At 37.2% G+C, this 14,270-nt stretch overlaps 1 protein-coding gene across 2 annotated transcripts in view; it reads right to left on the bottom strand.

Moving 5' to 3' along the window:
- pard3aa (par-3 family cell polarity regulator alpha, a) overlaps positions 1–14,270 on the bottom strand; it is a 689,440-nt gene that overhangs the window by 640,128 nt on the left and 35,042 nt on the right. The window lies entirely within an intron of this gene.

The raw sequence follows: 14,270 nt of genomic DNA, 5'->3' as shown, positions 1-14,270 counted from the left end.
ACATTTGGGCAATCCCACACTTTAGAAGAACACACCTGTACACATTTCCTAAACCATGAGCCAGTGCCAACAAACACACAGACACAAACATCTGATCAATTTCATACTCTCAAATACCACCTACAGTAAATAAACTTCTACCTATACAGAAACAGTCTACCTATACAAAATATATATTTTCTTGTACTACAGTAGAAGGCATGTAATGCTGACAAACCTAGACAGTATGGCCAAGAATGAGGTCATTTTCTTGGCTAATACATAGCAAAGAATTAGCATCAACGTGCAGCTATGAATCACTGCATTTCCAATGAAAAAAACAAATCCTTTTTTTTTTTCAGAGAAGGGATAACCACATGTCTGAAAAATGTCAGTAAGTTTGATTAAAAATGTCAGCAGACATACTGAAATGCTCCAAGTCTGTAATGCTGTTTTAGAACGAATGGATACGAACATACAAGAACACGTTCACAAACAGGTTCATTTTATTTTTTTAAAGTACCAAAAAGTATAATGGCATCACCATGTTTTTTGGACCCGGTACCCTGGTAATACTATGAGTTTTTGGACATGTACCACGGTAATATAATGGTATTCTTTGAACCATGTGTAAATACTATGAAACGTGCCGAAGTACCGTGGTATTTTAATCTGATATCATCACTGGACCATGGTCCCACCACGGTAAGGGATATTTGCCAAAAATGCAAAGCATCTATCTTTCAAAAAAGGATTCCAGGAAAATCACATCTTGGCAGCTATTTCCACTGGACTCACATACAAACAGCTTTACAAAAGCTTTGAAAAAAAAAAAGAGCAAAGGGGTTAGCGGTATTCCGACACAGGTCTGCTTTGCTGTGACCCGTAGCCATTAGTGTCAATGGTGTGACAAATGAGTAACCCACCCAATCCATCACAGACCAGGACCACCAGCAAATGATGAGACTGTGAATGTGTGTGAAAAAGATGGAGAAATAGAGAAAGAAAGAAACAGAGAGGGAAGGTGAGAGCGCCAATAATGGGCATTAACCGATGCCAGACCTGTGAGCCAGAGGATGGTACAGCCATAGAGCATCTTTTAACGGGCCAGACAGAATTGGCAGTCTGAAGCACACATGTCTGGGGCTCATCCAGACCTCCCCCTACAGTGGCTGGCATGAGGGATGCGGCCGCTATCATTGATGTAGGTTGGCACAGTAGAGTGTGTGTGTGTGTTCAGTTGGGTGGTATTAAGGAGGACTAGGTCCACACTGATCTCATAGTAAAATCGGAAACACTAGGTTGATTTTTCTTGAACTGAAATCGGTCTATGCTTACCAAAATTCGAAACACTGCCCCCAGTGGCCAAAGCGGGGGTGTCAAAAGTGAGTTGTTTTCAGCTCTACAGGATGTAATACAGTAAAGAGGAATACATGTTTTATAAAATGTACCCCCCAGCCCAAACCCCAAACCTAAACCTAACCATCAGTGAAGTAAAAATTCAATGCTAGAGGGAAAAATGCAAGCTATGAATCACGCTCATCACTGATTATGCAAACATGATTACTTCCTGGTTTCAACACGTAATCCGAACCTGACAAAATTTTGCTACTGACAAAATGTGCATCCAGTAATGCCACAGGGGTAGGTAAACATGGTTCAGCCGAAGCAAAAATGTTTTGATAGGAGATGCTGCTAGTCAGTGAGTTGACATAATGTGGTAGATTCTAGGGTACGGGAACTCTCAGAAAAAATACGCAGACTTCCCGTGTGATAATGTTGCAAGCTCAGACAAGAGGTCTAGAAGGCAAGGGGAAAATTGTTTGAGAGTTTTATTTCATTTTTGTCAATGCAAAATGCATCTATGAGAAAACATGAAGCCTATGAACAGCTTTATTATTTTTTATAGAACCTCCCCAGCCTATTCACTACATATTTTAATGGTTGTAATGCTTTAAATAAAAATGTATACATAAATAATTTATATAATATTAACAAATAAATTATATTATGAATTACATTATATATAAAATATTATAAATAAAATGATAAGATAAAAAGAAATATTTAAATACATTTTATATAATGTTATTATTGGGGGAACTGGGTAGCTCAGTGGTAAAAGACGCTGGCTACCACCCCTGGAGTTCGCTAGTTTGCTAGTTCGAATCCCAGGGTGGGCTCTGTGACTCCAGCCAGGTCTCCTAAGCAACCAAACTGGCCCGGTTGCTGGGGAGGGTAAAGTCACATGGGGTTTCCTCCTCGTGGTCGCTATAATGTGGTTCGTTCTTGGTGGGGCGCGTGGTGAGTTGAGCGCGGATGCCGCGGTGGATGGCGTGAAGCCTCCATACGCGCTATGTCTCCATGGCAACCCGCTCAACAAGCCACGTGACAAGATGCGCGGGTTGATGGTCTCAGACACGGAGGCAACTGGGATTCATCCTCCGCCACCCGGATTGAGGCGAATCACTACGCGACCACAAGGACTTAAAAGCGTGGGTGAAAAGGGGGAAGACATTTTTTTTTTTATTATTATACTATGTATAAAATATCAATAAATAAATAAAAATTAAATACACTTAGAAATTTATATTGCGAGTTCATTAGTCTAATGTATCATTCAAACTAGGGCTGTGTCGATACAATAAAATATTGATATATCGCGATACTTTTTCTCATGAAATTGTATCGATACTTAGATCCATGTATTGAGATATATCGTGATATTTTCAGTGCAGTCAGTGACACTTCTTTGAGGCACAAAAGAGAAAAACTGATCCTGCAGGGTTCATAGTTTCTCTCACGGACATGCTGGACCTCTCTTATGTATTTGGATCCAGAGCCGGGCTGGTAATTTTTTTAGATTTCACTCACCAGTGTTTGAGTGGTGAAGTGGCACAGAAGTTCAGCATCGAGATCTTTTCACTGCATGCTGAGAGTAAAAATTTTGACCAAAGACTAGACAAACCATTTGTTGTTTAATAATGTATCTTTTAATATCCTTTCTGTTCTATACAGTCAGTTATTTATCAAAAAGAACAAAAGAAACATTTAATTCTAATCAACCATAGCATGGATGCTGTAAAGAAGCCTTTCGTATGGGAGGATTTTCAGGACTATTTTCAAACCAAATTGCAAACTGAATTTGCAACTGTATTTTCTATTTGTGGACGCATAAATTGTTACATAATCCAAAAGCAATTAGCAAATTGCATATTACCGTTTGAATTTCAATTGGAAAAGCAAAGTCCATTTGCAATTGCATTTCCTATGTCTTAGGAGTTATGACCCTGTCATATTGAAAAAGCAATATTAATTATCCCGTTTGCTATTTCACTTCCTTGACGTCCCGTATGGAGCCTGCCAAAATTCAAATGGAATCGCGCTTCCCTTTGCACTTGCATTTCTGATGCCTTACAGAGACACCTGTCAATCAGTTTTGGGGGTGGTTTTTATATTGTGGGGCGTGTTTGTAATTGGAAGTGACGTCAGTCACAATCAACCGCATTTTAGAAAACTGTTTGGCAGGCTCCATACGGGACACAGAGAAAGTGAAATAGCAAACGGGGTAATTAATATTGCTTTTTCAATATGACAGGGTCATAACTCGTATTAAGTTTACAGTATCTCATTTATAATTTATACTATAATGTAATATAATATAATATATTACATTTATCTATTTATAATTACCTAAATTTATAAATACTTTATAAATAGTAATAACAATAATAATACAACATTTATAATTTAATAAAATGTATAATTTCACAGCTTACAGCCATCAAAATGTTTAACACTTAGTTGACACGATTCAAACCTGAAACATACTTTATTCATTAAACAAAAAAATGTAAATGAACAAAACATTAAAAAATAAATAAAAAAAACCTGACAAAAATGTGCAATGCTACTTCCATGTTTTTTAAACACGTGCCACGGTAATCTTTAAAGTACCTTGGAGTACTATGTATATGTCAGAGCACATTATTATAGTAATGATTCAGTCCCATGGTATATACAGTGCTCTGAAAAAGTATTTGCCCCATCCTGATTTCTTCTGTTTTTGTGTAAATGTCATACTAAATTGATTCAAAAATGCAAAAAAATCTAACATGAAACAAAGGCAATCTGAGTAAACACAAAATAAATGTTTTAAATGATAATGTTATATATTGAAATGCCTGTGTGAAAAAGTATTTGCTAAATCCCCAAATCTATGAAACTGCATTCATAATGGAGTTCAGCTGGACTAGACACACCCAGGCCTGATTATTGCCAGCCCTGTTCAATCAAATCAACACCTAAATAGAACTTCTTTAGCAGCATGAAGTTGGCTAAAAGGTCTCACCCAGTAGCACACTATGACAAGGTCGAAAGAAATTCCAGAAATTATGAGGAATAAGGTGACTGAAATACATCAGTCTGGGTGGGTTACAACACTATTTCAAAGCTCTGGGACTCCAAAGAACCACAGTGAGAGCCATTATCTCCAAATGGAAAAAACATGGCACAGTAGTGAACCTTCCCAGAAGTGGCCGACCCTCCAAAATTCCTCCATGAGCACAGCGACGACTCATCAAGGAAGTCACAAAAAAGCCAAGGACAACATCCACTCTCGCATCAATAAAGGTCACTGTTCATGACTCCACTATCAGAAAGACCCTGGCCAAAAATGCCATCCATGGAAGTGTGGCGAGGCGAAAACCACTGCTACATTTAAGGAATAGTTCACCCAGAAATGAATATTTGCTGATAATTTACTCACCCTCAGGCCATCCAAGATGTATCTGAGTTTCATTCTTCATCAAAGCAGAATTTAAGATTTTTATGATTTCATTTCAGGCCTCCCCCTCTAAACAATGCAAGTGAATGTACTCCATTTTTTGATGCTCCAAAATGCATATTTAAGGTGCATCAAAATAATCCACACGACTCCAGTCGACAAATAAAGTTCTTCTGAACCCAAACGATTGATTATTTTAAGAAACAAAACAATACTTATTTACTTTTTAACTACAAATGTTCGCTTCCGTACATCTCTGTGACTCACGCTCATGAGAGGGATGATGTAAGCTCGTTGGTAAGGTTACACGTCACGTGGAGGAGGAGGCAGGAAGCGTGTTTTTGGGTGAACTATTCCTTTAAGGCTCATCTGAATTTTGCCAAAACACACCTTGATGATCCTCAAACCATTTGGGCGAATGTTCTGTGGACTGATGAGTCGTAAGTGGAACTGTTTGGAAGACAGAGGTCCTGTTACATCTGACGTACATCAAACACAGAATTCCACAAAAAGAACATCATACCTATGGTCAAGCATGGTGGTGGTAGTGTGATGGTGTGGGGATGCTTTGCTGCTTCAGGGCCAGGGTGACTTGCAATAATTGAGGGAAACATGAATTCTGCTCTCTACCAGAAAATCGTAAAAGAGAGTGTCCGGTTATCAGTTTGTGAGTTGAAGCTCAAGCGCATCTGGATTATGCAGCAAGACAATGATCCATAGCATAGGAGTAAGTCCACCTCTGAATGGCTCAAAAGAAGCAAAATTAAAGTTTTGGAGTGGCCTAGTCAAAGTCCTGACTTGAACCCGATTGAGATGCTGTGGCAGGACCTTAAACGGGCAGTTCATGCTCAAAAACCCTCCAATGTAGCTGAACTAAAGTAGTTCTGCAAAGAAGAGTGGACCAGAATTCATCACAGTGTTGTGAAAGACTGATCTCCAGTTTTCTGAAGCATCTGGTTGCAGCTGTTGCTGCTAAAGGTGGCACAACCAGTTAAGTTTAAGAGGGCAGTTAGTTTTTCACATGGGTGATATAGGTGTTGGAGAACTTTTTGCTTCAATAAAAAATATATATTTGAAAACTGTATTTTGTGTTTACTCAGGTTGCCTTTGTTTTATGTTATATCTCGTTTCAAGATCTAAAACAATTTAGTATGAAAATACACAAAAAATGAAGAAATCAGGAATGGTGAAAATATATATATATAAATTGGTTTTACCATCTGACACCATCACATTTCCATGGTACCACCACAGAACTTTCATGCAAAAGGCCTTAAACAGTAAATAAATCAACTTCTATTACATTTTAATTTATATCATGCTTTACAAAGAGCAGGATGTTAAAACAAACTGAATAAAGACACAGTGACATTTCAAAAGCCTGTGATGATTTGCAATGTTAACCTCCATGTTGGTGTAGCTGTTTAGTGCATTAAAGGCCTTCAAAACGTGAAGATTGGCTCAGTGTGTCAAACAGGTAATTGTCCATAGTCCACAGAGGCCTCTTCTACTGAAATCCAACACTCAGGTGTAACTGAAGAATACCAGCAGAGAGGATACCCCACTTACACCTACCAGTCGCTTCATTCCTCAAAGCTCTTTTACACACAAACAGACAAACTCACATGGTGACATCAGCCGAAATGTAAAGTCATGTCAGGTGTGGAGCAAATTATAACATTTTGATAAAAACTAACATTTTGGAATAACGTGTTCCCTGAAACTATGATTTATATACAATAAGACCAAGAATGAGTAATAGAGGAAAGGAAAAGTGATAAAAATATCTGCTGTTGTTATTGTGAACTGGAGTTTTCAATCAGTGCTAACAGGCAGCATGGCACGCAACACATATTTCACAACAGTTAGGAGTGATTAAAACGCACATGGATTCCCCATCATATCATGACTGATTTGACAGCTTGATTAATATGATTCGGTGGAAATCCAGTAACCCGAACCACAAGCCATGCATTTTGCCTTTGAATTAAGGAGAGTATATGACAGAAGTGGGTGGAATAGCTGCATTATAGGTGACAGGCAGGAAGACGTGTGTTAGTGGAGAGAGAGGATATATGTTGTTTTGTGGGAGTGTTGAAGATAAAGCGGCAGGTTTGGACTTATACACTGGCACTCTGACATGAAGACTAGGATGTGTTTATGTCTAATCTTTCTCATTCAAAATCAGAGTTGAGGAATGTAGCCACTGTTTTTGAGTGGTCTATTTGGACCTAATCATAGGAAATTATGACAAAGCCTCCAGTGAGATGGTTCTTAACTGTTTTTGCTTCAGGAACCAGAATTCACATTTTAAGTTGTATATATTTCAAATTGCAAACCAACACAGTACTAAAATTGTTTATCGTACAAAATTAACAAAAATGTCCTCAAAATCAAACTTAAACTTAAATTTATTACAGTATGTTTTACCACGATATATTTCGACGTTAAAGAGCGCATTCCATTCACTCCCATTCAAATACATCTAAGCAAAACGCAAGCTCATGCAAAGAAACTTTGCATTCCGATGTGCACGAATGTTCAAGTTTGGTAAACTCTTACCTGCGAATTTGTATAACACAAAGACACGTGACCAACAGAAGATCGAAACGTCACAGATTGATATCTTGTCCTCTTGTGGTGTCTCAAATTATCTTGTATGCTCAACATCTAGTGTGACTGTGGCTTTAAAATGCTATATCTGTAGTCCGACACAGCCACATTGACTCAATCACAATGAATACGAGGGCAGTCTACCTGTTTGGCTGACCAATAGAGAAAAGGGGGCATGTTCAGGAATTCCATTTGGTGACACTAGTGATGCAGAAATTACACATTCACTTAAAATAAATAAATAAATAAATAAATACATTGTCTAAGAAATTAATAGTCTTTTTGACCAATATGTTTAAAGTTATGTACACTCACATGTGAAAATTACTCAAGTTATAAAAGTGGCCAAAAAAAGCTTGTTTATTCTACATATGGAAAGCAGTCATATTGAGATTGCAAGACCAAGCTGAATACTACTCATTTTATCAGTAGCCCCCATTATTGGACAATTTCAGCTCTGAAAGCAATTATTTGTGGGTGACCGATTTCTTCTACAATGGCATTAGAAACCAAAAAACCTTCACTTTTGCTGAATAAACATCAGTATTTGTATTCCCTAGCAAATCAAACAAAAAATTACTTATTAATTATTGTGTTTTATTATTTGCATAAAGCATTGTTTTCCCTGCTGTGCACAACCAAATCAGATGAGCAGCCCATTTTTGGTTCACGACCCAGAGCACTGCTACTTTAAGGCTTATGACATAGGCAGGGAACCATAATAATTTCTGTATGCTACTTTCCCGCTATTTGATCCAAGAGAATGTGTAGAGTCCAGGCAAAATAATAAAACCTGTTTTGTCAAGGTAATAACTCTCTCTTAAGCACTGAATGGGGAACAAGACAAAAGGGAAGATTTTGGTTTCTTTCGAACAAAAGAAAAGGAAGGATGTTCTTAGCAGCACACTGACTCATGAAGAAATATTGCGACAGTGCTGTTTGGTAAATGCATCAAATACTAGGCAGAGGACAGTGAATGGACTCTTCATACACACAAGTCCTGATTTATTGCACTGGATTGACTCAACTCTAAAGATCCACAGCTGTAATCCACTCACACTGTAAAGCGGGAAATTACATCACATTATAAATTATTAGTGCTTAATCATCATCTTTGTACTGTACACGTCACAGTGATATTTTGAGCTGCCTCACTACTCTGAATGTGGGTTACATCTTTGCAGAGACATGTTAAGTTTGATTAATGTGTGAAATAAAATCTAGTTTGAGACTACCATACTGCTATTACAACTACTAACGATGAACACACTAACTACACAGCATAGCCTACTATATTATACTATACTACTCTATTCTATTCTATACTACTGTATATTGCACTGTACTATACTTTACCATCCTTTACTATACTATATTGTACTTTATTGTACTATACAACACTGCACTGTAGACCCTTTCTGTGCACATCAGTAATATACTGTACTTACTTTCCTATGCTATGCGATGTTACACTCTACGCTATACTAGACGTGCAGTCTAATACTACACTATACTACACTACACTACATTACACTATACTATACCTTACTAAGTGGCTTAGTAATCATTAGAAGTTATATGTATATCCCCACACATTTTTGGATACAGTCAATAATAACCATAGCTTAATGTCTCCTGAAGAGTGAGAAATTAAACGAAGTTCTGGACACCATTAACTTGCATTGTATGGACCTACAGAGCTGAAATATTCTACTAAAAATCATTTTTTTCTGCAGAAGAAAGAAAGTCATTCACATCTGGGATGGCATTAGGGTGAGTAAATGAGAGAATTTTCATTTTTGGGAGCTCAGGGTAAAAAAAAGTGACAAAACTCCACTCAAATTCAAAATGTGCACTGTAAAAAAAATATCTGTAAATTTATGGGCAAATTCCTACGGCAATCTGTGATTCTTAAATACAATAGTTGAAAAATGCTGCATTCTGGGAGATCAAGAGCAGGCTCACTGCGAAGTGACTATATGGTAAATAGCTGTTGTTTGCAGGGTATTAGAGGAAAATGAACGTTCATAATTATGATATCATCTTGGTGAAAGCTAGTGACATTTTGAACCATATATTTTAAAATCCCCCATGAAAATTCATGTTCGTGGCACATAGTTAGTGTTCATGATGTTGCTGCCCAACTTCTCTGTTCTTTATCATCCCACGTCAGCCTTCAGTTGTCTGTCTAATGAGAAGTCAAGTAAAAAAAAGTATAAATCAACCTTTGAAGCAATGTACATATTAATGTAAATTTTGCCAGGATTGCCAAAAGAACCCATAACTGATGAAACACCCATCAATGAGTCCTGAGATTGTCAACCTGCTTTTAAAGGGATAGTGCACCCAAAAATGAGAATTCTTTAGAAGAATATTTCAGCTCTGTAGGTCCATACAATGCAAGTGAATGGTGACCAAAAGTTTGAATCTCCAAAAAGCACATAAAGGCAGCATAAAAGTAATCCGTAAGACTCCAGTGGATAAATCCATGTCTCCAGAAGAGAAATGTTAAGTGTGGGTGAGAAACAGATAAATATTTAAGTCCTTTTTTACTATCAATCTTCACTTTCACATTCTTCCCATTCTTCATGCATATCGCTACCTACTGGTCGGTTCTGGTGAAAGGTGGAGGTTTATAGTAAAAGAGGACTTAAATATTGATCTGTTTCTCACCCACACCTATCATATCGCTTCTGGAGACATGGATTTACCCACTGGATTCATATGGATTACTTTTATGATGCCTTTATATGCTTTTTGGAGCTTGTTCTGGTCACCATTCACTTGCATTGTTTGAAACTACAGAGCTGAGATATTCTTCTAAAAACCTTTGTTTGTGTTCTGCTGAAGAAAGAAAGTCATACACGTCTGGAATGGCATGAAGGTGAGTAAATGAAAGAATTTTCGTTTTCAGGTGAACTTTTCCTTTAAATGTAAATCTATTTGGACATTCTGGAACACTAAACATCTCTCAGCCCTGTCTGAAAACTTTGGCTACATTAGCACCAAAGTGAGAAATTTGGCAGTCACCCATAGAAATGCTCATAGTTTGAGCTTGTGCTATTTGATTATGGGTGTGCACACACAATGTCAAATGAGTAAACAACATCATGCAGAGTATTTTCATCATGTTCTTGTCGAATTAGGTCATTAGTTCAACTAACACTCAGTAAGGGAGTTTTGTTATACAGCCAAGACAAGGTAAAGTGGTTTCGCCTGTACGAAAAATCTTGTATTCACTAAATACTGCAGATATGAAAAGAATGAAAAATACTCCTCTGGGTTATTAATAGTGATGAAGTTTCTTCGGCTCACAGCTACACAATGTGCTTAGCTTGACACAATATCAAATTATTTCATTTGATGAAAGAACAGAATCCTGACCAGGGGGAAACTATCGACAAGAGTGCAGAAAAGTGTGAACAATCGCTCTTTATGACAAGAAGCCAATATTAGAATATAAGAGCATTGCTTCTCAGCAGACTAACCTTATGAGTTTAAACAGTATTAGTCTTCTGGGATCTGTGCAGTTATGCATGAAAGATGAGCTTACAGAATTATACTGTTGGCACCAGTCCCAAAGCGTGATCTTACAAAGCGTGGATAATTAGTGTTGTATGCCAACTGTTGCCGCTCATACACTACCAGTCAAAAACTGGGAAATACACTTGACTGAATTTATGTTTCTTTACAGTCTTAAAACTTTTTGATGTAAAGGCTGATGTGCACTTGCTTGAAATTTGGTTTGTAGATAAACACAAACTGTGTCTATGGATTAATTTCTTTACAAAAATAAATTTGAATTACAATATTTTTAAATGGATGTGTTTGACGAGATAGTTAAGAAAAGGAGACAACAAGTGGTCAGCATGTACATACCTTTCAATACCGTTTCAAAAATCACAAGATGCACCTCATGAAGTTAGTTGAGAGATCGCCACGAGTGCGTAGAGCTGTAATCTAGACAAAGGATGGCTACTTTTAAGAAACTAAAACATGGGGGCCTGGGTAACTCAGCAAGTAAAGACACTGAATACCACACCTGGAGTCGCAAGTTCGAATCCAGGCATGCTGAGTGAGTCCAGTCAGGCTTCCTAAGCAACCAATTGGCCCGGTTATTAGGGTGGGTAGAGCCACATTGGGTTAGCCTCCACGTGGTCGCTATAATGTGGTTCTCGCTCTCGGTGGGGCACGTGGTGAGTTGTGCGTGGATGCTGCAGAGAATAACGTGAGCCTCCATACGTGCTAGGTCTCCGCGGTAACACGCTCAACAAGCCATGTGATAAGATGCACGGATTGATGGTCTTAGATGTGGAGGCAGCTGAGATGCGTCCTCCACCACCCAGATTGAGGCGAGTCACTACGCCATCACGAGGACCTAGAGCGCATTGGAAATTGGGCATGCCAAATTGGGGAGAAAATGGGAGAAATTCCAAAAAAAAAAAAAAAAAAAGAAGAAGAAGCAGCAGCTAAAATATAAGATAGTTTTAATTTTTTCAAAAACATTTAATCTCTACATATTTGCCACTCTTTCATTTGTGTTATTTTTCTAGGGCTGTCAATTTAACTAGTTAATTCAGTGTGATTAATTATATTAAACAATAAGGTGTTAAAAAAGGGTAACACTTTATTTTAGGGATCAGATATTAGACAGTAATTAATGACTAATAACTGAACTTGTAAGGGACTAGTTAAAGACTTCTTTAGAATTATAAGGTATTTATTAGGTCTTTGTTCATTGATTTCTTACCCTTACATAATAGCCTCTTTACATTTGTTTTTTCTTAACAATTAACTTATTAGGTAAAAACAAAAGATACCAATAGCTAGTAAGGTGCAAAATACTTCCTTTATAGGTTTTCATTACACTATGTGAAGGTGCAACTAATAAGTATAAAATACATACAGAGTATTTTGATGCTTAGTGTAAATAGCAAAAAAAGCATCCTCTTTGCACCAAGGGCAATAAAATACTATAATACAGTATAGGGGCATCACTGCAGCATGTTTATTGTGTTTATTTAGAGTACCACAAACACCCTACACCAACCCCTATCCCTAAACCTAACCCAAACCTTCCCCGTTTTGTTGAAATTCTACATGCATTTGACAAGAATTTTATACTTATAAGCCGCACATTCACACAGGGTACTGAGAACCTATAAAGGATGTATTTTGCATCATACTAGCTATTGATATGTTTTGTTTTTAGCGAATAAATTCATTGTTATGACAAAAGCAAATATAAAGGGGCTATAAAGCTAGAATAAGAAATCAGCCAATAAAGGCTTAGTGAATGCTTTATAATGCCAAACAAATCCATAACTAGTCACTTAAAAGTGTTATTATTAGTCATAAATTACTGTCTAATTTCTAATCCCTAAACTAAAGAGCTACCAAAAATAAATAAATAAATAACATAATCAATCATTCCTCCTGACTATAAGTAAATTCCACACTAAGGTATTTTACTACCAGTGGAGCAATTCAAGCTTGATGTACCACTTTCATGCTTTTGCGAGTCACAGTCAGCAGTGGGAAGTCAGCACGACTCCTGTTGGATGGAGCTGAGCACAGGGGTCTCGAGATGTGTTTTTTAAAGTTTCAAATTACATTTAACTTTACACAGTGTACTAAAAATGTACCATTTATGGCTAGAGACGCTGAAAACCAATGAAGTGTGTCGCAACCACAGTGAGAGATGCTTCGAAAGGGTCCATCTGATGCATGCGTAGACAACGTAGGTCAATAAAAAAAGTGCAGACTAACACAAGTGAACACATGAAGACTGACGTGTCAAGTGAAAACACCCCATGTGTACCTCAGACAGACTGACGATCTCAATTGCAAAATGGATCGCTATGGACTGTGTCCCAGTGAAAAGCTTATGTTCAATGATTTGGAAATTAAACAAACAATATATTGACTTTTAAGCCACTTTGTGTTAGTCTAATACAGTGTTTCTCCAACCTTTTCTGGAGTACCATTTAGGGTTGCTCCGAAACCAAAATTTTGGCTTCGGTATGATACCAGCCCTGGTACCTCGGTATCGATACTAATACTAAATAAATAATTATGCAACAAATAAAAAGCCTCAGATTTTGCATTTTCTGTTTTAATTTTATGTTATGATCAAATGGTGTTTACTAAAATTAATACAAATACAGCTTTAATTAAATTATAAAATAATCATAATTTTTTAACCAAAAATTGCTATTTTATTTTTGATAAAGGAAATGCTGCACAACAGAGCTTCACATTATTAGGAAAAAAATCTGATTACATTAGGCATAAGGCTGTTATGGCTTAATCACAACATGCTGATATTCAGTGCACTTTTGTGATACAGCTACAGATAATAATAATACTAATAATAATAATAATAATAATAATAATAATACAACCATTTAATATTATACTATTGTTATTATGAGTATATTTATTAAATACTACTTATAAAATATTTATACAGTAGTTATATGTTTCTGTCTTCATCTATTTTTCAGACTTTTATTTTGACAGACCTTTGAGTTCTTCCTTTTTTTGACAGGTTTGTTATATTAAGCTTCCCAACATCTCTGCACTTACAGACTCTGGAGCTGAGGGCAACTTCATGTACATCAACATCATCAATAAGTGGGTCACTCCCAGTTCCCCATTAAAGGATCCCATCTCTGTCAGCACCCTCTGTGGTACCTATCTCACCAAGGATACTCACATCACTGCTTCTCTCATCCTTACTATTTCCAGTAATCACGTTGAAGAAATCCAGTTCTTCATCATCCGTTCTACCACTGCTCCAGTGGTCCTGGGACACCTGTGGCTGGTCATGCACAATCCACACTTAAACTGGGTAAGGAGTTCTCTTGTCATGGAGTACTTTTTGTCCTTG

This window comes from Myxocyprinus asiaticus, chromosome 44 (assembly GCF_019703515.2).
Source record: "Myxocyprinus asiaticus isolate MX2 ecotype Aquarium Trade chromosome 44, UBuf_Myxa_2, whole genome shotgun sequence".
Lineage (NCBI taxonomy): Eukaryota > Metazoa > Chordata > Actinopteri > Cypriniformes > Catostomidae > Myxocyprinus > Myxocyprinus asiaticus.
The sequence above is the reverse complement of the archived record's forward strand: the minus strand, read 5'-3'. Positions and strand labels throughout refer to the sequence as shown.